General features: G+C 45.3%; 1 long non-coding RNA gene across 1 annotated transcript; it reads left to right on the top strand.

Moving 5' to 3' along the window:
- Positions 1-16,045: 16,045 nt before the first annotated feature.
- LOC309339492 lies at positions 16,046-21,451 on the top strand. Its single transcript, XR_014155409.1, has 2 exons — positions 16,046-19,308; positions 20,644-21,451. It is a non-coding gene; the product is annotated as an uncharacterized lncRNA (long non-coding RNA).
- Positions 21,452-21,700: the final 249 nt, after the last annotated feature.

The raw sequence follows: 21,700 nt of genomic DNA on the forward strand, positions 1-21,700 counted from the left end.
GACCGCCCCATTCAGGCACAAGAAGTTGCACACCATTCCAAGAAAGATAGGGTCATCTCCCGGGTCCTGGACTGGGTGTGGAGGGGATGGCCCAGCCGCAGCCCCGGGCCAGAATTCGCCGGCTACACAACCCGCAAACATGAACTGTCAGCCCACAAGGGGTGCCTGTTATGGGGAAGCAGGGTCGTTGTTCCCCAGCCCCTCCGCAAAAGGGTCCTCTCAGCCCTACACGAGACACACCCAGGGGTAGTAAGAATGAAGGCCCTCGCCAGGAGTTATGTGTGGTGGCCGGGGATCGACGGAGAGATAGAGGCCTGGGTCAAACACTGCCAGGCCTGCCAGGAATCCCGCCCAGATCCCCCAAGGGCCCCAGTCCAGTCCTGGGAGTCCGCCCGAGCACCATGGTCACGCCTGCATGTGGACTTCGCTGGCCCCTTTCAGGGGAAAACATTCTTCATAGTGGTGGACTCCTACACCAAATGGCTGGAAGTCGCACTGGTACCGTCCACTTCTACGTCCGCAGCCATCCGGGTACTACGCAGGCTGTTTGCAACCCACGGGCTCCCTGACACTCTCGTCTCAGACAACGGGACTGCATTTACATCAGGAGAATTTCAAACCTTCACAGTGCAGAACGCCATCCGCCACATCCGTTCGGCGCCATTCCACCCCGCCACCAATGGCCAAGCAGAACGCATGGTGCGGACCACCAAGGACACCCTTCGCCGTATGACGCAAGGGGATTGGGAGTACCGCCTTGCCACATTCCTTCTAGCACAGCACAGCACCCCCAGCTCAACGACTGGCCGGAGCCCCGCTGAACTACTAATGGGTCGGCGCCTTGCAATCAGATTGGACCGCCTTCACCCCGATAGAGCTCAGGATGAGGTAGTGGTGGGGGAAGGCAGGAACCCCCGGACCTTCGAGGCCCAGGACCCAGTGTACGCAAAGAATTTTGGGGCAGGCCCTGCATGGGTACCTGCCACAGTCACCAGGGTCACGGGCCCCGTGTCGTACGAGGTGCTAACAGATGGGGGGCAATGCTGGCGCCGCCACTGCGACCAGATACGGCGACGATTCCCAGGAGAAAACCAGGAGGAGGAGGACAGGTCAGAGGAGTCCCAAGGGAACAGTGGGGCAGTGAGGCCCATAGAGCAGCAGGGGCAAGCAGGAGAGGCAGAATCAGTAAATACAGAGAGGACCCGCGAGGCCGAAAGGACACCGGAACCAGAACCACGACTGAGCGAGCCGGTTGCGCCAGACCAAACAGCCCCATCCTTGGAACACGAGCCAGAACCTGAACCCCGGACCAGGGAACACCCCAGGCCGCAACGCACACGTAGGCCACCGGCGTACCTTGAGGACTATGAATGCGACCTTCCGGGCAGGACTGGAACTTAGAGGGGAGGGGTGTTATGTACTGAGTTGAATAGGATCCAAACTGCAGCAGTCTGATTGGTCCTAGAACAATAGGCTCCAAAAGTCAGCAGTCTGATTGGTCCTAGAACAATAGGATTCAGAATGCAGCAGTCTGATTGGTCCTAGAACAATGCAGCAGTATGATTGGTTAGCAGGAACCACCCAATCATGCTCCAGATAGAAGTGAATCCACAACCTGATTGGCCTACAGTAGAATCCTGGAATTAGCCAATCATGTGCAGCCCATTGTGTAAATAATGTATATAAAGCAGATACTTTGAGGGGACATTCATTCATTCCTCCTCACCACTATGAGCTGAATAAAGAGCATGAAATCACTTTGCGACTCTGAGTATATTTCACCCAGTCAAGATCCTGGAGTTTATAAGAGCTCCCAGAAGGGAGGGAGGGAGGGAGGAAGGAAGGAAGGAAAGAAGGGAGGGAGGGAGGGGGGAGGGAGGAATGCTTTGTCAACTCAGCCACTCATTCCCATTTCCTGCACCCATGGGCAAATGTGGAATTGCGGTCAGCACTAAAACAGAACAGCATGGTTCATTTTCCTGAGTGATGCCTCTATGGCCCACAGCATCCCTTTCCTAATGTAGTGCGATGGCAAAGAGCTCCAGGACCCCAGAATCAAATTGTATTACAAAGAAGGCCTCCGTAGAGTGAACTATCATCACCACAAATGGTCAATACATTGGAACATAGGAAGCTGTCTGACCAGTGTTGTCTACACCAATTGGCAGCAGCCCTCCAGGATTTTGGGCACGGGACCCTGACATCCCTACTGGGAGATATCAGGGGCTAAACCTGAGACCATCTGTATGCTTGGCCGCTGAGTTGTGGCCCTTTCCCCAGTTCGCACTGTGCATGGGAGCAAGCCATGGCTTGTGCATGGCCTCCAACGAGCCTTTCAGCATGCTTAGAAGTGGATTTCCCAAGCCTTTCTCACTAATCTTTCCAGAGGAAAGCAGCATCCTCTTCTGGGACACTTCCATAGACACTAGGCCTCCTCCCAGAAGACCCTTCTTCTATTTACTGAAGGAAGCTCTGTTCTCACTATCTCTTGTTCAAAACAGAAGAAGCAGCAGCTATTTAGGTCAGCCCACATTTTGAAAGGCCAGAGGCAAGCAAGAGAGCAAAGTGTGCCGAAGGTACAAAACTCAATTTCACAAGCAATCGGACTCTCTCTCTCTTCCCTGGCATTCCCTTCCCAGCAGACTCAGAGAAGAACCTCACAAAATACAAAAAGATAACATTAATTTGGTACTTCAAGAGGAAATTGTCCGATTTCCTGTGGAACCTGACAGAGCAGGAACTCTGATCCATTCACTCTTTGCCCCCCAATCCAAAATACAGACACATCCTTTATTGGGTTGGGACGGCAACTTAGTTGGATGGTTTATGGCATGAGTGGAGAAATTTTCTCAGCTGAAGGGTGACTGTCCTTTCTATGCATTCTTCTGGAGGCCACATTCTAGAGGCAAACACTTGTGGAGGAACTTGTGTAAATTATACATTTGTATAGTAGGCTGGTTTCTACAAACACTCTGACAGCCCTAACTATCCTTCCAGGCAAGGAAGAAACATGATTAGAATTCAAGGACACATTCCAGACACATCCTCAATCCCTCATCATTGTCATATTGGCTCACAAGATACCCTCAATAGGAACTCAATACCAATCTGATTTACTAGACATTTTCAATTAATATATCCCCTCCACAGACACCTCTGTGATGGTGGTGGAATTAAAATATCCTGTTCTTATTCAATAAGTGGGGGAAAGGAGACCAGTTAAAGCTGTAGCCTGGGGAGAGGGAGTACCTGAGAAAGGGTGGAGGGGCATTTTTTAATCCCTGGGACTGAGTTTCTTTGCCTGATTTATGGCATTGCAGCTGCTCATATGGCCCATGCCATGGAGAAAAATACTCAACCAAACTGCAGAGGCTAAAAGCTTATTACCATCAAGTAACAGCCATGGTAGGGACGTGGGTGGCGCTCTGGGTTAAACCACAGAGCCTAGGACTTGCTGATCAGAAGGTCAGTGGTTCGAATCCCCGCGACGGGATTAGCTCCCGTTGCTCGGTCCCTGCTCCTGCCCACCTAGCAGTTCGAAAGCACGTCAAAGTGCAAGTAGATAAATAGGTACCGCTCCGGCGGGAAGGTAAACGGTGTTTCCGTGCACTGCTCTGGTTCGCCAAAAGCAGCTTAGTCATGCTGGCCACATGACCTAGAAGCTGTACACTGGCTCCCTCGGCCAATAAAGTGAGATGAGCGCCGCACCCCCAGAGTCGGTCACGACTGGACTTAATGATCAGGGGTCCCTTTACAGCCATGGTTAAAATCCAGATCAGCGCCTGATTCTAGAATGGTGAACAAGGTTATTCCAGGGCACGCCAGACGCATACTCTTTTTCAGGCTTATTTTGGGTTATATGCAGGTCACCATTGTTACTCTGCGGGTATGGACTCCACTCTGTAAAGATAACAGCCCTGTTCCTGTTACATGCAGGAGAGGAGAGTCCTCCATCTCCTTATCTTGCCAGGAAATGTTGGTTTTGGATCAATTTGCTTCCAAACTCTTATTCAGCCACTCTCACACACACTGTAAACAAATAAGAGGTCAAACTAAGTTCTGGGTTGATTTCCCAGAATAACTGATCAACAGGCATCAGGCAGATGCAAAAGCTGCAAGTCTGATCCTGTGCGCAGCTTTTCAGCACCAATTATGAGGCAACCCTTGTCTTCTTGGCCTGCTGGTGATAATTTGCTACCCTGCTGCCTGCGCTGAAGAGAAACCAGGCACCACTTCATTAATGCAATAATAAAATATTTGTAGTTTACTTTGATTTATAATGTTTTGTTTGTAATGTTCTAGAGGATATTTTGTTTAGCTGTTAATTGTACTTTTTTTTAACACGTGGGACTTTCATTGTACGGTAATTTTGTGGTTGATTCTGATGTGTATCATTTTATTGTGATATTTAAGAGGGCATCCTGTTTCGCTGCTCATTGTGGCGTTCTACAACGTGGATTTCCCCCCTGGTATTTCTTGTATGTGATTCTGATTTATGATGTTTTAAGGTATGAGGCAAACTACTTGGAGAGTTATTTTTATTATTATTTTTAAAGTGGTATATAAACAGCCTAAATAAATATTTCATTCCTTGAAAGGCATGGGGTGGGTAGGTGGAAACAGTGGGGACAGCAAGGAAAAAAGAAAAACAAAGGATAAGCAAAGAGAAAGTGCCTATTGTCAAACGACATAGGAAGAATTCTATGCATCCACAGAGGAGGCCCACGATCTCGCCTCCCTTCTGTTTTTCCAAAGCCTGAAGCACAAAATCTGTCCCAAACAAGAGGTACGTAAAGAGCAAAGATTTTTATGCAAAGTACAAAATCGGAGACCAGCACGTTGATCCATCACATCTGTGATACATCAAGGCACTCCTGCATATGGATAAGTGGGGAGAATAAATAAACAAACGCTTGAGCCCAGCAAGCTGCAGACCGGAGGCTTTCAAGTGCTACAATGCCATAGGCTAGAGGGTAAGGTTGCAGGACACCCACTTAGAGCCCCAAGCATGACATCCATTGTTAGCCATCCCCCAAGCAGGCCCACTGAAATCCATAGACATAAGTCCATCGATTTTGATGGGTTTATTTCAGTGGGATAACTTGCATCCACCGGGACCTTTACATGCTTCAAATTGGTTTTTAGACATATAGGGACAGAACTACCTAAACTGTATAGAAACTTATTCACGTATGCTACTACAGCAGCAAGAATGTTACTTGCCCCAAAATGGAAAGAAGCAGAAGTCCCAGCAAAGGAAGAAAGGATCCAAAAACCTATGGAATATGCAGAACAGGCAAAACTTACCATAAGAATAAGAAATCAAAATAACAGTTATTTAAATAAAAGAATGGAAATGGTTTATTGAATATTTATAGATAAAATATAAACAGATAAAAACATTGGCAGGATTATTGTAATAACCTGCAAGTTTTATAAGCGTATATATTTTAAAAAGATGAATAAATGAGCAAATTAAGTTAATTTAGATATGCAGAAGATATTAAAAATAAATTTAAGGAACCACAGAAAGAGGGTAGAAGGAAGCCAAGTTTTGAAATATCAAAATGATTGTAAAATTAGTGAAATGTATAAACTTGAAAAGTATAAATAAACATGCACACACACACAAATAGGTTTTTAGACTTGGTTATTTTAGAATATATGGGTGAATATGCAGAGGTCATATATGGAAGCAGAACATCGTGTACATTTGTTGGTTTGGATACATCCTTGGAGCATAAGTCTATTAATGGCTACTAGTTATGATGGCTATATTCTGCTTCCATGGTCAGAGGCAATAATGCTCCTGGCCTGCAAGTTTTCCATGGACATCTGGGTCACCAATGTGAGAATAGGATGCTGAACTATATGGGCCTTGGGCCCGAGCCAGCAAGCTCTTCAGATGTTATTATGTGTTATTTTTAAATGATATGTTTACAATTGTATGTAGGAAATTATCCAGTAAGTCAAAATTTCAGCTACATATAATTAAGCTCTTGACCATTTGCAATTTCTCTTAGACAGACTAGTGATCTAGACAGAAAAAAAGGTGAGGTCTAAAGCTTGCTGCTGTCGTCCATTGTGTCCCAGCACATTTCCAAGGTCTTCAGCTGCTTAATTTTGTTCTGGCCAACCAGCCTCAGTGGTTTTTAGAAGAATTTCAAAGTAACTATAAATAAAGATGCTTTGCTTTCCAACAAAATAATTTGAAACCACAGGATGCAATCAAAGAAAAGGGTTTTTTTGAGCAAGACACTGCCAAGAATGGCTGCCCGATAATATGACCCTGAGGATGCATTTTCGCCTTCAAACATGAGCCGAGCGCTTAGTGGTGCTTTCAAGTACAACATAGAGTGGCTTGTGACCTCCGCTATGTCTGCCAAAGTGCTCACGTTGCTTTGCTTAGATCTGCTTCTAAAAAGAAAAAGAATGGGGGGAGCAGAATCTGTTGACACAGCAGTTAGCAGTGCTGCTAAAAGAAAATTAAACACTAAATGTGGGAAAGTCCCACATTTTTTGAGTGAGGAGATGCCTTTTCTTGCTGCCCAGTAGCTCATGTCATTGCTGTGCACTGGTGAGCAGCCATGCTTATTTCTTCTCTACTCATATAACTAACATTTCTTGCACCTTGTAGACATGCAGAAAAGACATGCAGTCTAATTACATTTGGGCAAGCTTCAGAAATCAATATTTCCCTATTCAAATTAAAAGTATTTTGAAGAGGAATCACTTTGACTGAAATGGAGAGAGAGGAGATCCAAAGCTTGCTAAATCCTCCACATTATCTCTATTGTCACCCAAACAAACATTTTGCCTCAGGTTTCTCTATTTGATCACTCATTTACATAAAGCATATCTTTTGCACAGTGACATCTATGCAGTGGCGTAGCGTGGGGGTGCAGGGGGGGCCGGCCGCACCGGGTGCAACATCTGGGGGGGCGCGCTCGTCGCCTCCAGAGTCACTGAAGAGCCTCAGGCGCAGGCTGTAGCAGAGCCCCATGTCGCGCGGAACCGACGAGCTGTGCGCGCGTCCGGGCTGAAGGCGTCCGGCAGGCAGCGGCTCTCAGCGCTCGCCACGGTCCCCGCACGTCAGGGCTGCGGAGGGCGCGCCAGGCAGCTCCTCCTCACAGCCCCGCCGCTGCCGCTGCTGCTGCAGCGGCTGGGCCATGTTGCATTTTCCTAGCCTCTCTGCCCTCCTCCTCCTCCGGGCAAGCAGCGTCGTTTGGGCGGCAGCGCCAGCGGCAACTCGCCTCAGATCACCTGACACGGACCCGCTGCCGCCGCCGTGGCTACCTTACCGTAAATACCCCAGCCCAGGCAGCAGCAAGAAGAAGCTGGCAGCGGCGGCAGGTTAGGGGTTAGGGGCGCAAATTACTTGCCTTGACCCGGGTGCTGACAATCCACGCTACGCCACTGCGTCTATGCATCACATTCATAGGGAGGGGATACAGTAGTGGGGATATATCCTTGTATGCTGTGCTATTTTTCTAGAAGTCCACTCTAGAAGCCCTTTTGGTGTGGCAGTGTTGCAGGACAGCAGAGGATTCACAGAGCCAGTGTGGTGTCGTGGTTAAGAGCGGTAGACTCATAATCTGGTGAACTGGGTTCACGTCTCCGCTCCTCCACATGCAGCTGCTGGGTGACCTTGGGCTAGTCACACTTCTCTGAAGTCTCTCAGCCCCACTCACCTCACAGAGTGTTTGTTGTGGGGGAGGAAGGGAAAGGAGGATGTTAGCCGCTTTGAGACTCCTTTGGGTAGTGATAAAGCGGGATATCAAATACAAACTCTTCTTCTTCACTGGGGCCCCAAGGAGGGAGCTGAAATGAGCTTAAGCCCCCTCTGCCTATCAGGAACTGGATCCTAGTCTGCACCTGGCTTTGGCTAATGGGGATGCAGGCTGGGGACTTGGGCTATGCCAGGGAGCAGAGCCAGCGGAGCAGGTAGGCTTCCCTCGGATCCGCCCCTTGCCCATTTAAGCAGCCCACACCTGGGACTGTTTGTTCCTTTGTTGGGTTTTCCCCCCACCTGCCCACCCTTGGTTTAAGCTGATAGTCAATGACTTTGCTGTGGCTACGGTGGTCACTGTTCTCTAACGGGCAGGGTAGGAATTTGCCCACTGGGCTAATTAGCACCGACCAGGTGGTTTTGCCTCATAGCAATTGTCACAACTGGTTGGGCATTGGAGCAATCCTTTGTTTTGGATGGAGGGGAAGTTGTAGTCTTTGTCTGCCCCTCCCAACACTGGGGTATACCATTAAAGGGATCCGGGGGGGGGAGTGGCCATGTCTGTGTGCCCAGGTGGGGCCAGGGCCAAAGGCATTCCCCCAGACAGCGGTCCCTGCGGGGGTCACCCTCTTTGATGTAAGTCTTAGGAACTCCCATCTGGATTGACCATGCGTCACTTCTGGTGAGTGGGCCAGAAGTATTCCAACTGCCCCATGTCTAAGCCAAACCTCTTTCATTTGTATTCAGTAAAGTTGTGGCCTGTTTTGACCCAAAAAACCCAGCCTCATTGGTCTCTTATTTGTATAGGTCGGGGTATGGGAACCCAATGCCTGAACCTGCAAAAAGAGGTGTTGGAACTCACCATGAAGGCCTCCCTTGTTCTCTTAGAATGGCAATGGCGCCCACCTGAGAGGGACCGGAACTGAGTTCCGGTGAGTTCTGGCTGAAAGAAAGCCCTGCTTATATGTGTAAATAATGAAAGAAAGTGTTGCCTGCTCATCTTAAACCATGATAACAGCAAACATGTGACAAAGGCGAACATGACATTGAGTCACAGTGTAATGCAGAGAAAGACAGTATTCTGAGATCCAGTGTCACTTGCTAACCTTACTGAAGGTTAGTAACGTTGTTGCTTACAAGCCAGATTGACTGAACCTTTAATTACATTTATAGATGATAAAATTCTCCATTTTGAGAGTATCAACACAAATACTGTCAGGTTCAAAAAACCAAAATTCAAGGCGAATACCAACATGATGGCGAAATCCAATTTTCTCATGTAGCTTAAGCAGGTCAGCTGGCAAGTAAAATTATAATATAAGGTAACATCCTTTTTTTTAAAATGCATGCACAGATCACAAGAAAATAGGCACAGCTGAAGAGTATGCACATGAGGCCACATGGCCCGGGAAGCCTAGACATTTTGCTGTCCGAGGCAGACAACACATAGGCACCGAACATGTCAAAGTGCATAGTGACCGAGGCCATCCAAGTTTAGCACCTCCCAGAAGCATCTCTTTCTCCCCATCTCTGCCAGGAGTGCCAACTTGGCCCTGCGACTGTGGGTGCCCAGGGCCACAGCACCAAAATGTGTGGGTGCCCTGACCCCTTCATGGTGAATTTTGTGGGTGCTCTGGCACTCAGGGCCCCAGGGAGCTGGCACCTCTGACCTCAGCCAATGAAAAAATCCAAACAACTTGCTACCCTTTCATGACATCCAAGTCAGTTGTTTGAGGTTGCCTCCTCACTCTGCTTCAAGGTAGGCCAGCCTTGCAAGGCTAGGCTATGTTCTCCTACCTTTTTGCTTGCAATCAGTTATAGAGGATCAGTAAGGCAACTTTCAATTCATAAAGCTTTTTGGTCCACCAGGGTCCTTAGCCCAAAGTAGATTGGATGCTTTTGGCTTATTTGACCTTCAGCTGCTACATCTTTTCTGTGACTGTCCTGCCCTAGGTTGTGACAAACATGGATATTATCAGATGTATGGCCTACATATGTTCCACGTGTATCTAAAAGTTATTAACTGTAACTGTTTATTATGGTAGGTTGAGAACTAGTCTACTGCCTTAAACAAACAAGGTCTTGGAGGCATGGTGAAAGAAGAGCTTCTGACAGCGAAATCAGGTACCTATCAACCCTAATGGTTATCATCTTGCCTTTATGAATACCCTAATAAAACTGGAAATGGAAGCTGGCGTCAGCATAAGTCTGCACAAGTTTCATTGCATGTGAATGTGCCTTTTCACGAAGATCCACTGAGTGAAATTAAACAGATGGTTAAAAACTGCTTGCTGTCTTTCCCACCCCAGAGCCTCATTGTACTATTGCAAGATAACTCAGAGTCACAATGTGAAACAGATGAATCCTAATGAAGCCTCTGTTACCTGGGAGATGCTCGAGTGTGAGGGGGTGTAGCTGTAGAAATGCCTTTTTGAAAACATTTTGCTTTGTAGCTTTGATCCATGGAGGGGGAGAGTGCTGCTTCCATACTTATGTGTTTGTGGTTGCATTTAGATTTATGTTGTTGTTGTTGTTTAGTCGCTTAGTCGTGTCCGACTCTTCGTGACCCCATGGACCAGAGTATGCCAGGCACTCCTGTCTTCCACTGCCTCCCACAGTTTGGTCAAACTCATGTTCATAGTTTCGAGAACACTGTCCAGCCATCTTGTCCTCTGTCATCCCCTTCTCCTTGTGCCCTCCATCTTTCCCAACATCAGGGTCTTTTCCAAGGAGTCTTCTCTTCTCATAAGATGGCCAAAGTATTGGAGCCTCAGCTTCAGGATCTGTCCTTCCAGAGAGCACTCAGGGCTGATTTCCTTCAGAATGGATAGGTTTGATCTTCTTGCAGTCCATGGGATTCTCAAGAGTCTCCTCCAGCACCATAATTCAAAAGCATCAATTCTTCGGCAGTCAGTCTTCTTTATAGTCCAGCTCTCACTTCCATACATCACTAATTTATACGTGTTTCTATTTAAGAAAAACCTCTGCAAGTTCCGATGGGCAGAAAAAATGACTTCTTCTCACTAGATGACCTCAGTATACCTGAAGGAGCGTCTCCACCGCCATCGTCCAGCCCAGACGCTGAGGTCCAGCGCTGGGGGCCTTCTGGCAGTTTCCCACTGCAAGAAGTGAGGTTACAGGGAACCAGGCAGAGGGTCTTCTCGGTAGTGGCACCTGCGCTGTGGAATGCCCTCCCAGCAGATGTCAAGGCAATAAGCAACTATGTATTTTACTTTTAAAAGACAACTGAAGGCAGTCCTGTTTAGGGAAGTTTGATGCTGTACTGTTTTTAATATTTAGTTGGAAGCCGCCCAGAGTGCCTGGGGAAACCCAGCCAGATGGGCGGGGTATAAATAATAACATTATTATTATATATTATTATATAGACTAAAGGCGGAGGGCATTATGAGAACCAACAAAAAAAAAAGCCACAAAGTTGTGAGCATGATTTTTTTAATCCTTCCCGGATTCCCACCACCAGCTCAACAAGATGGGAGGTGTTCTGCAGAGTTTTGCCACTAGTCCCTCTTTGCTCTTAGAGGCTGGCGAGATCAGCAGCAAAGCTGGGGGACAGAACAGGATGCTACACCTTGGGTAGGGGTTGTTGGCAACTGCCTCATCCACTCTCAGCTCTGTTCACCAGGTTAGATGTTGAGCCAAAAAGAGGACAAAACTATGTTGCTTCGGTAAGATGAAAATCCAAGAGTGCAGTTTACAACAGCCTTAAGATGAGGCAACGGGGATGCTAATACACATGTAATTAGGTTAATCCATGCCCGATGTGAAAGGATCTCAAGTTGCAGCAAAGCATTGTGGGATGAAGGAGAAATGGCTGCTCTGTCTCTGAAAATACAAGAGGCAGCAATGATTCAGATTTGCATCTTACATGAATTGAAAGATGTTGGTGGTCCCCCCCTAACACAGAGAGCAGAAGGAAGGAAGAACATGGTGGTCCTTGAGCCTGGCTTCGGCTGGGGAGGGCGGGATATAAATAAAAAAAATTTATTATTATTATTATTATTATTATTATTATTATTATTATTATTATTAATTACCTTGTGGTTGGAGAGCATGCTGTTGCCCCACTGTCAACAAAGCCCCATTAGGTGATAAAACCTTATCTTTCTCTAGCTGCTAGATTGAGGATTCACCTTCTGAATGATGGAATCCATTATTCTCCATAAAGCCAGGCCCCCATGTTGGTTTAGGGGAGCATGGCAGGATTGCGTAAGGTTACCAGACGTCCCCGGGTTTACAAATCAGCCCCCATACAAAATCCATTGAAGCTGAACAGTGTCCCTGGATTCATTGAAAAAATCTGGTAACCTTAGGATTGCGTGAATCCAAAAAGCAACAGCACAATTCTTTTAAAATAAAACATCACAGCTTTTTGAGTTCAAGCAGGGTGCGAACAAAACCAAACACTCAAACAAGAAATTGTGAGAAAACAGGAAAATATGTGGCCAGGAATGAGGCAAAAAAACCCTGGTAACTGTAGACAGTATGAGGCAGTGTACAAAGTCTGAATGGGGAAAGAGTCACAAACTGCTTGAAAATCATCAGCACTCCTTTCTGTCTCATATTGTTTAAAACACATTCTTTGAAAAATGTAGGTGGAAAGTATCATGCAACACTAACAGGAATTAACGGGAAATAGCTAATAAGAAAACTAAAATGGAACTATGGGAAACTACTAAGGTACTTTCTATTTTACCCTGTGTTACAAAATGTATTTGAATTGTGGTCAAAAGGGAGGGGGATCCGTTAATATCAGGGTGCAGTGTCTTCCCTTTATAAATGAGAAAATAAGAAGGAAGTTGATAGTTTAAAATGGAAGCGTTCGATGTAAACGGGAATAAAATATAAGCATGCAAACTGCCCAGGGGAAAAGTTACAATCACCGAATTAATATTTGCTCAAAAATTTCCAAAGCTCATTTTGTTGTTGCTTCCGCTTAATTAAAGCAACATAAAGGCATGTGTGGGAGCGACAGACACACAAGTAGCTCTGCTTTTGCAAAGAAAACAGCTTCAGCTTGCTGCCTTCGCCCATTCTTAACCTCCCCCTTTTCTCTGGTTTGCTCTGCCAACCTGTCTCTCCCCCTCTGCTGATGATGTCAGATACATGAAACCGTTGCTAGGGGGACCCCTCCTGTGCAGAACAGGCAATGTAAAGCTCCCCCACTGCTTTGCGGAACTTGTGACCTTACCTAGTGGTATTTAAAGGAAACAAAAGCCACATGTAAGATCTCCATCCACTTACTAGCTCTTGTAGATACGTTGTCAGGCCCTGACAAGCAATTAAGTTTCAAGTTCTAAAAGCTCCATAGCAATGCGCAGAAGGGAACAAGAGAGACGTGCAGCCAGAGATTTAGCAGGGTAGTTCAAATAAGTACATGTTTCCAGCTTTGTCACTCTGAAGTGGGACCGCAGCAGAGAGGTGACTCAAGATCCCCTCCTCAGGCCACAGCAGGCTGCTGGCACATCCTTCCAGCCGTCCCCCAGAGCCACTTGGACTTCCTGCAGATTTCCTCAGAGCAGTCCAGTCCTGCCATATCCTTTTCTCTTTCTGTCAGGCTTGGCTATTGGAGGTGGAGGAATGCAAGTAGACAGGAAGGCAAGGTGACAGCTGGGCCATCAGAAAAGAGACAGGATTAAAGGATGCAGGAGGGAATATGAGAGAAGCAAAATGAGTGTGGGATGTCAGCTGGAGTTCTTGTCCCACCCACCCACCTCCCAAAAAATTACTCTTCCCCAACTAGTGAAATATTAATGGCAATAAACTAATGTTCTAGGATATAGGCAACAAGATTCACCTCTTGTATAAATGTAGTGTTGCCATTTCCAGTGTATTTGTGTCAGTGGCTGTTGTTGAGTACAAGAAAGTATGTTGTATGCCTGACAGTGCAAACCTGTACATATCCACTCCAAAGTAAGCCCCACTGAGTTTGTTAGTGCTTAAAGGTAAAGGGGCCCCTGACCATTAAGTCCAGTTGCGGACAACTCTGGAGTTGCAGCAGTCATCTCGCTTTACTGGCTGAGGGAGCCGGCGTTTGTCCGCAGACAGTTTTTCCGGGTCATGTGACCAGCATGACTAAGCTGCTTCTGGTGAAACCAGAGCAGCGCACGAAAATGCTGCTTACCTTCCTGTCACAGTGGTACCTATTTATCTACTTGCACTGGCATGCTTTCAAACTGCTAGGTTGGCAGGAGCTGGGACCAAGGAATGGGAGCTCACCCCGTCACGGGGCTTCAAACCGCCAACCTTCCGATCGGCAAGTCCTAGGCTCAGTGGTTTAGACCACAGTGCCACCTGCATCCCAACTTCATTGTTGCTTAAAGGTAAAGGTAAAGGGACCCCTGACCATTAGGTCCAGTCGTGACAGACTCTGGGGTTGTGGCGCTCATCTCGCTTTATTGGCCGAGGGAGCTGGCATACAGCTTCCGGGTTATGTGGCCAGCATGACTAAGCCGCTTCTGGTGAACTAGAGCAGCGCACGGAAACACCGTTTACCTTCCCACCGGAGCGGTACCTATTTATCTACTTGCACTTTGTGCTTTCGAACTGCTAGGTTGGCAGGAGCTGGGACCAAGCAACGGGAGCTCACCCCGTCGCAGGGATTCAAACTTACTTTACTTCCAGGTAAATTTATATAAGACTGAAGCCTAAGTCACAGGTCTTCAACCTTTTCATACCTGGATTTTTTCACCCTCAGCTGGTGATGTGTAACCCAGTTATAGTCATTTTTAACCGTCTATATTAGACGGTCTTGTCTTCTGTTTTTCTCCATTTCTCTTCTTCAAAACCACCCTAAGCAAATAAGAAGGCAGGAAATGGTGTGGTGCTGTTAAAAGAACCCACCATCATGCACAGTTCATCAGCATCACTTGTTGTTTGTGCAGAGTGAGGTTCACTCATGCAACTGGGCCTTTCTCCCCCTACCCCTTAAATCTACTTCTATCAACCGCAGTTAACATGGTCAACATTCAGGAATTATTGGAGCTGTAGTCCAAAGCAGCTGAAGAGCACCCCACTGACTACCCAAGTCAGAACAGGCCCAAGACATTTTGCTACTTGTGGAATGCCCTCCCATCAGATGTCAAGGAAATAAGCAACTATCTTACTTTTAAAAGACATCTGAAAGCAGTTCTGTTTAGGGAAGTTTTAAATGTTTAATGCTGTATTGTGTTTTTAATATTTGGTTGGGAGCTGGCCAGAGTGGCTGGGGAAACCCAGCCAGATGGGCAGAATATAAATAGTAAATTATTATTATTATTATTATTATTGTTATTATTATTATTATTATTATTATTATTATTATTATTATTATTCCTGAGGAAAAAGATAAGATAGCACCCCTCCTCACATTCAGAAGTTGACCAAAGTGGCAGACGAACCTTACTTCAACACTGATGGTGGAGTAACATTCTTCCCCCATATCTGGGGGCAGTAGAATAACGGGCAGGATGGGGTGCAGAGCAGACATGCAGCTGCCCTCCAACACCTTACTGCTGCTCCCTCACTCACACTCCTCCTCCTGAGGTGGCCACTTCACTCTGCCTAATGACAGGGCCAGCCTTGGCCATAACCAAATTGGCAAAACAGTTTGTGCCCTCTCAGCTGAATGTATGTATCTTTCTTGGCATGCCATTGATAAAAGTTGGGTTTACAGCTATGAGACCAAACACCCTTCAGGATTAACAGCAGTAAAGGTTCATGTCATTTGAGTGTATAAGCCCAGAAGTTATTTTCCATCTACTTCATACTGTTGGAGAGTTTTTAAGGTTGCATGGCTTGAAATCTCAACTCTCCCCTCTTTCTTTCCTGCAGCACAAAAAGAGAAATCCAAGCAGGGAAGGAACGTTTTCTAACATTCAGAGGCACAGGGAGAATTTCACCAGCTTGGCAGCTGCCTTGGATTTGCTCTGCCCTTTTGGAAGAATCGCACAGGGAGAGTAATACAATCTTGCTGCAAAGGATAAAGTGGGCACAATTGAAAAACTGACTCTCACATCCTAGCCGAAAGAGAGTCTGGAATTGGAATTGTTGGTTTGTGAGCACACTCAAAAGCATTTGTAAAGATAGCACACATATTCAATTTCAGCTCCTTGTCAGCTCAAATCATCCTAGCTATCTTCCAGCTGAACAGCAAAGCTCTTTCAGTCTTCCCAACCAGGTGTTCCTGAGCTGTATCTCGCTGTCCTAAAAAGATGAGAATGTAACATCTAATAGACTAGAATTCATGATGCACTGGACCTGTAAACCTCCCTGTGACCTTTGGATGAAGGGCAGTACAGTGGTACCTCGGGCTACATACGCTTCAGGTTACAGATTCTGCTAACCCAGAAATATTACCTCGGGTTAAGAACTTTGCTTCAGGTTAAGAACAGTTTCAGGTTAAGAACGGACCTCCAGAACGAATTAAGTACTTAACCCGAGGTACCACTGTATATGAATTTAATAAATAATAATAATAATAACAAATAACATTTACCAGCCACTCTTTAATATCACATTGTAGGCATCAACAACCAAAAAGACAGTGGACTAAGGTTCACATCTTCCTCCTTCTTTTAAGCTTTACACTGCAGAGGTGAGAAACATGCAGCTTGACCAGAGAATCCTATGCATGAGAATATGTTTGTTCTTATTTCTCCTTGGCGCTGTTTCGGCTCCAAACCTGTCAGCACTCACCATCTGAGTTTGCTTTTAGAGTAGGGGTAGTGAACTGCTTCCAGCTGGTGGGCAAGATGCCTTGGTCCTAGCCCCCAGCCCCGTGGGTCTTTCTGACAGGTTGGCAGGCTTGGCAATCACCCGATGTAAAACATTTCCCTTTGCCTGCATGGTTTGAAATTGAACTGTGTGTGCAAAGGCATAGTGCTTTCCAAGTGCTGGAAAATCAACTGATCGCCAGTGCTTGCAAAACCTTTTCAGCAAAGAGCTGTGTCCTTACCTGCCCCATGACTGATGAAACATACGGTGTCAGGTAGATGTGGTTTGGCCAAAATGCCTCCTTGTGGACTAGGGGTGGGCAGTATCTGGTTTTCAACATCACAATATATCATCAGCTAAACACTGTGATATACCAATATATCACGATACCGGTATATCGCGATATTTGAACTAAGGATGGGTAGAGGCATTGGCTGGCTTCACGGTTTTTCCCATATTGTGATTTTTGCATAGCACATACATGCACACACCATGATTCACAACATATTGGCAGGTCAAAAATTATGAAACCAGCATCACAATATGGACTTCAAACCAGTTTTGGGTGATATATCGCCCAGCCCTAATGTGGACCAAATGAAGACATCTGCCAGGCCTATTTAGGTCTATGGGCTGGAGATTACCTAGCATTGTATGGTGTGTGTGTGTGAGGATGACTTCTATCCTTGCAAAATGTTCCGGTTCAGGCAAGACTAGCAGTTGTCTTCCCCGTATAATGGATTTACATTAAAATTCATAGCAACATAATGAAGTCTTGACATTGAGCAGAACTTTCTCATGAGAAAACACAAAACCAATGTATGACATACTTTTAAAAAGAAAGAAAGAAATAGAACAACACTGGCCAACTGCAAACCTCCTGGAGAGAGCCTTTTCTTTCTGTTTGTATTTATTCCAGTACAGTATACGCCAAGGTAGTACAGAAAAAGCTTCTATGGAAATTCTTGCCTGCGCATTTGAGAAACAAGCTGCTAACGAATCACACTTGCTCTGCATGTAGTTCGCTTGAGTTGTGCACTGTGTCAGTAGCGTTTGCGTTAGTTAATCTGTGAAAACTGGCAGCGGCCACATGATCACGGAAGAAATTCATCCAGCCTTTTCCAATGGGGATGCCAAGGCTTACAAAGCACCAAACCAGCTTATGGAAACACTGTACAATGTCCTAGATGCTCTCCCTGCTACGGAAAATAACGTAAGCCTGTGGGGTGGTGGGAGAGAGACCTAACAGTTACAAAAATATTATTTTAAGTATATTGGTCAAGTGTTGAAAATGGGACGGAATGTGCTGGAAAACAGGTCAAGTGTTCAAAAGTAGTTGGACTCGTGATGGCACAATTTGGCGGCAGTCCTGCATCCAATTAGTCATGTGTTAACAGTCTTTTTGTTAACAGTCTCCTAGGACTGAAAGTGGTGGGGGAGGGGGGATTTAAATTGCTTTTCTCTTCCTATCCCACAGTAATTTTCGCAGTCATTACATAGTTGCCTGATAAAGAGCTTGAAGTGGTCTAACACGCAGCGTTCGTCTGGCAGAATTGTTGAAAGAGTTTGTCTAGATTCCCTGAAGGAGCCTAACCTGCAATGAACTACATGATCACCACATTATTTTAATAATAATAATAATAATAATAATAATAATAATAAATGTATCGGTGATCCACTCATATCAAGCCAGGCATTGCTGTAACATGCAAAGAGCACCTCATTTTCAACCCATTTCTTAACGTTTGTGCACGGACCTGTGGCACAACTTCTCTTTCATATGACTTTGCACTAAGTGTCCTGCGAGTGAGACAGTTCTCTGATGTGCTTTTGTAGCTGTATCAAATTGACAGGGGAGCCACTGAAAATAAGCCACTCATGAGCTGAAGACCCATTGGTACTGAGAGCAATTCCTCTGCCTGCTAACCAAAAACACGAGAGAGACACCCTTTTCTTGGGAATAAGGAGAGTATTTGTTAAAAAGAGTTGAAATTGTATCAGGTGTTTATTTACAAGGGAGCTCATTGTGCATAAAATGCTCATTAGGGATTGCACAGGGCTTTTGTTCATTAAACAGGTACGATTAGTATCATTTCCATTCTATTTAATGAGAGCTTTTGTAGTTCAAATATTGGGTTGTTCCTTTCCCAGCTATTCCTGTGAAAGTCTTCATGGAGTAAACAGGATTTGTATACAACAGTGCCTAGGCTCTAAATGGATTTAGTGTAATTGTTCAGTCAGACTCCCAGTTACTGCTAATGTGCGACAGAAAACCAGACTGTATATCCATTTAACCAACATAGTGTTGAAATTAAAAGCACCGCAGGACTGATTGGGGGTCTGTGCATGAGAAAATGACCAAGCAGGAAATCAGTTTAGAAGTGTCACATATGTTACCGGCAAAGTCAATCATCTGGGTATGATTATGCAGACATCACATAAAGGAAACTGCATTAAATGGCTAGTAATTAAGTCCAGATTAAGGCCCTGAAAACACTCACTCATACACTTAGCTTTGAATTCAAGGAGGCTGCAGTTTTACCCCAGTTGCAGGATTAGAGCCTTACATATGTTTTGGAGCTCCATGAAATTGTGGAAATGGAAACTTTGCTTGTAAACGTTTTCATCCAAGATGCTTAATAATGCTTTTTTTCTTTTTCTTTTTTCTTTTTGTACGTGTGTGTGGGAGTTATGCACAAATGCTTTGTGAAGACATACAGGAAATACATTACATGGCAGGAAAGGAGCCGTGTTGTGAAATGCTGAAGAGAAAAGAATTCTGCAGATGAAATGATTGCACCGACTTCCTGATTTTTGATCCAGCTGCCCAATTAAAAGAAACTGCCCCTGGAGGATAGGCCGAAATGGTACGGGTTAGCTTATTCTTTACTAAACCTTTATAACACAACGCTGCATGAGGCTGGGCGATGTTCCGGAAATCACGTTTCATCATTTGTTCCACTGAAGTGTGCAACAGGGTGTGGCTGACTGTTACCAAGGCGTTTTAAACTTAGCCAATACAGTGGTACCTCGGGTTAAGTACTTAACTCATTCCGGAGGTCTGTTCTTAACCTGAAACTGTTCTTAACCTGAAGCACCACTTTAGCTAATGGGGCCTCCTGCTGCTGCTGTGCCGCCGGAGCACGATTTCTGTTCTCAACCTGAAGCAAAGTTCTTAACCTGAAGCACTATTTCTGGGTTATCGGAGTCTGAAACCTGAAGCGTATGCAACCCGAGGTACCACTGTATACTTCAAGCACATACATTACAGCCTAACTATACATGACCTCAACAGGGTAGTTCTGCCTTTGAGATTCAGGGCTTTGACCAGTGTGGAGGGTCTGGTCCAAATCATAACTGCAGCAAAGGATGGAAGGTTAAATCCACCTTATCTCCCACAGTAGGGTCCCAGTCTGGATCATTTTCCCCATACTAGCTATTTCTGGCCCCTCCAAAAGCCTACACCCAAGGACAGAACTATGCAGTTAAGGTCACCTATAGCTATTTTTATGATACAGATTCAACCTTTCTTTGGATCTCATGCTTGACACTGGGAAACTTTTGGGGGTGGGGATAATCCAGCCAGTCCTCTACACATGCCATTATACAGGTAGTCCACCCCCCCCCTCTGCCCCACAGCGTGTAGCAATTCAGAGCGCAAGAAGACCATCTAATGTGTAATGGATGGATTTTCCCCAAAATTGATTTTTGAATTCTGAATTTATTGTTACAGTGGTACCTCGGGTTAAGAACTTAATTCGTTCCGGAGGTCCGTTCTTAACCTGAAACTGTTCTTAACCTGAAGCACCACTTTAGCTAATGGGGCCTCCCGCTGCTGCCGCACTGCTGGAGCACAAATTCTGTTCTCATCCTGAAGCAAAGTTCTTAACCTGAGGTACTATTTCTGGGTTAGCGGAGTCTGTAACCTGAAGCGTTTGTAACCTGAAGCGTATATAACCCGAGGTACCACTGTATTCATGTTTTATACTGTAGTTTATGCCTTTTTTGTTGCATCAATTGCTTTAAATTTGTTGTTAGCCGCCCTGAACCCGGTTTTCTGAACCAGGAAGGGCAGGGTATAAATAAAATTATTATTATTATTATTATTATTATTATTATTATTATTATTATTTAAGGGAAACTGGGTTAGGTGATAAGGGACTCCTGAACTGGACTGAATTGTCCCCAAATATCATCTACAGCAGTGACCAGAGGAGGAATGACTGCCAGGAGGAGTACAGAGAGAAGAAACACCATAGTGAATCTGCAGCAGCCCAACTGGATGCCTTCATCTGCCCCCAGCTGCAACAAAACATGTCTCTCCCACATCGGTTTCTACAACCACAGCAGGCGCTGCAACCTGCCAACCGTTTGACCTCATCCCTTGTCTCCCAAGGCAGAAGGATGCCATCTATTATTCTTATACCTAGCCAATAATTTGTCCCTTTCATCAAAACAGTTCCTAAGACCATTTTATATTTACTCTCACTTTTCTTTTTAATTAATAAGTGGGGGGGGGGAGAGAGAGGAAAAGTGAAATCTGATCAGCAAAGAGCAGCAACCTTAACTGCTCAGTCCTTCCATTGCTGGCTTCAAAAAGTATAGGACCAAATCAAGATATTTCCAGATTAGAAATAAGTGCAGTTTTTTAAAAATAAAAATATTTACCAGTTTTAAGAGACCCCAACCCTGCAGTTCCGACCAATTTTAAAGAAAAACCCATATATCTAAACATTTCACAACCATGACCATTTTTAAGTGTATAATGGGTTTTTTGTGTGTGCGATATTTCACACCACTTAAATGATGCCTTTTATTATAGGATCTCCTGCTTTCGTTGGAAATAGTAAATTTTAACATTAACATTTTGCAAGGAACGATCATGCATTTTAATAGACTCTATGGGCCTTTTCTGAAGTAAAGTTGTTACTTGCTTTAAGCAGCTGTCCCTGGGATAAAGGTCAAATATTCGCTGAATGATAATCCTTAAAAATATATATATTAAGCACATGGTGAAGATTCCAACGGAGCCCTGTTTCACACACAACCTCCTTCCGGCAGCATGAGAGGACATTAGCAGGAATGAAATGTCTCTGCAAGTCTCCCAATTCCTCATCCATCCCTCCTGCATCCATACAAGCTGCTTCTATGCCCAAGTTACTTGAATTGGGCAGAGGGGAAACATGGGAAGGGTACATGGGACGGGTGCTGTAAACTGTAATGCCCACTTGTTGTGTGAATATTTATGGGGAGTGGAAG

Source organism: Podarcis erhardii, assembly GCF_964252035.2.
Source record: "Podarcis erhardii genome assembly, chromosome: 3".
Taxonomy (NCBI): Eukaryota; Metazoa; Chordata; class Lepidosauria; order Squamata; family Lacertidae; genus Podarcis; species Podarcis erhardii.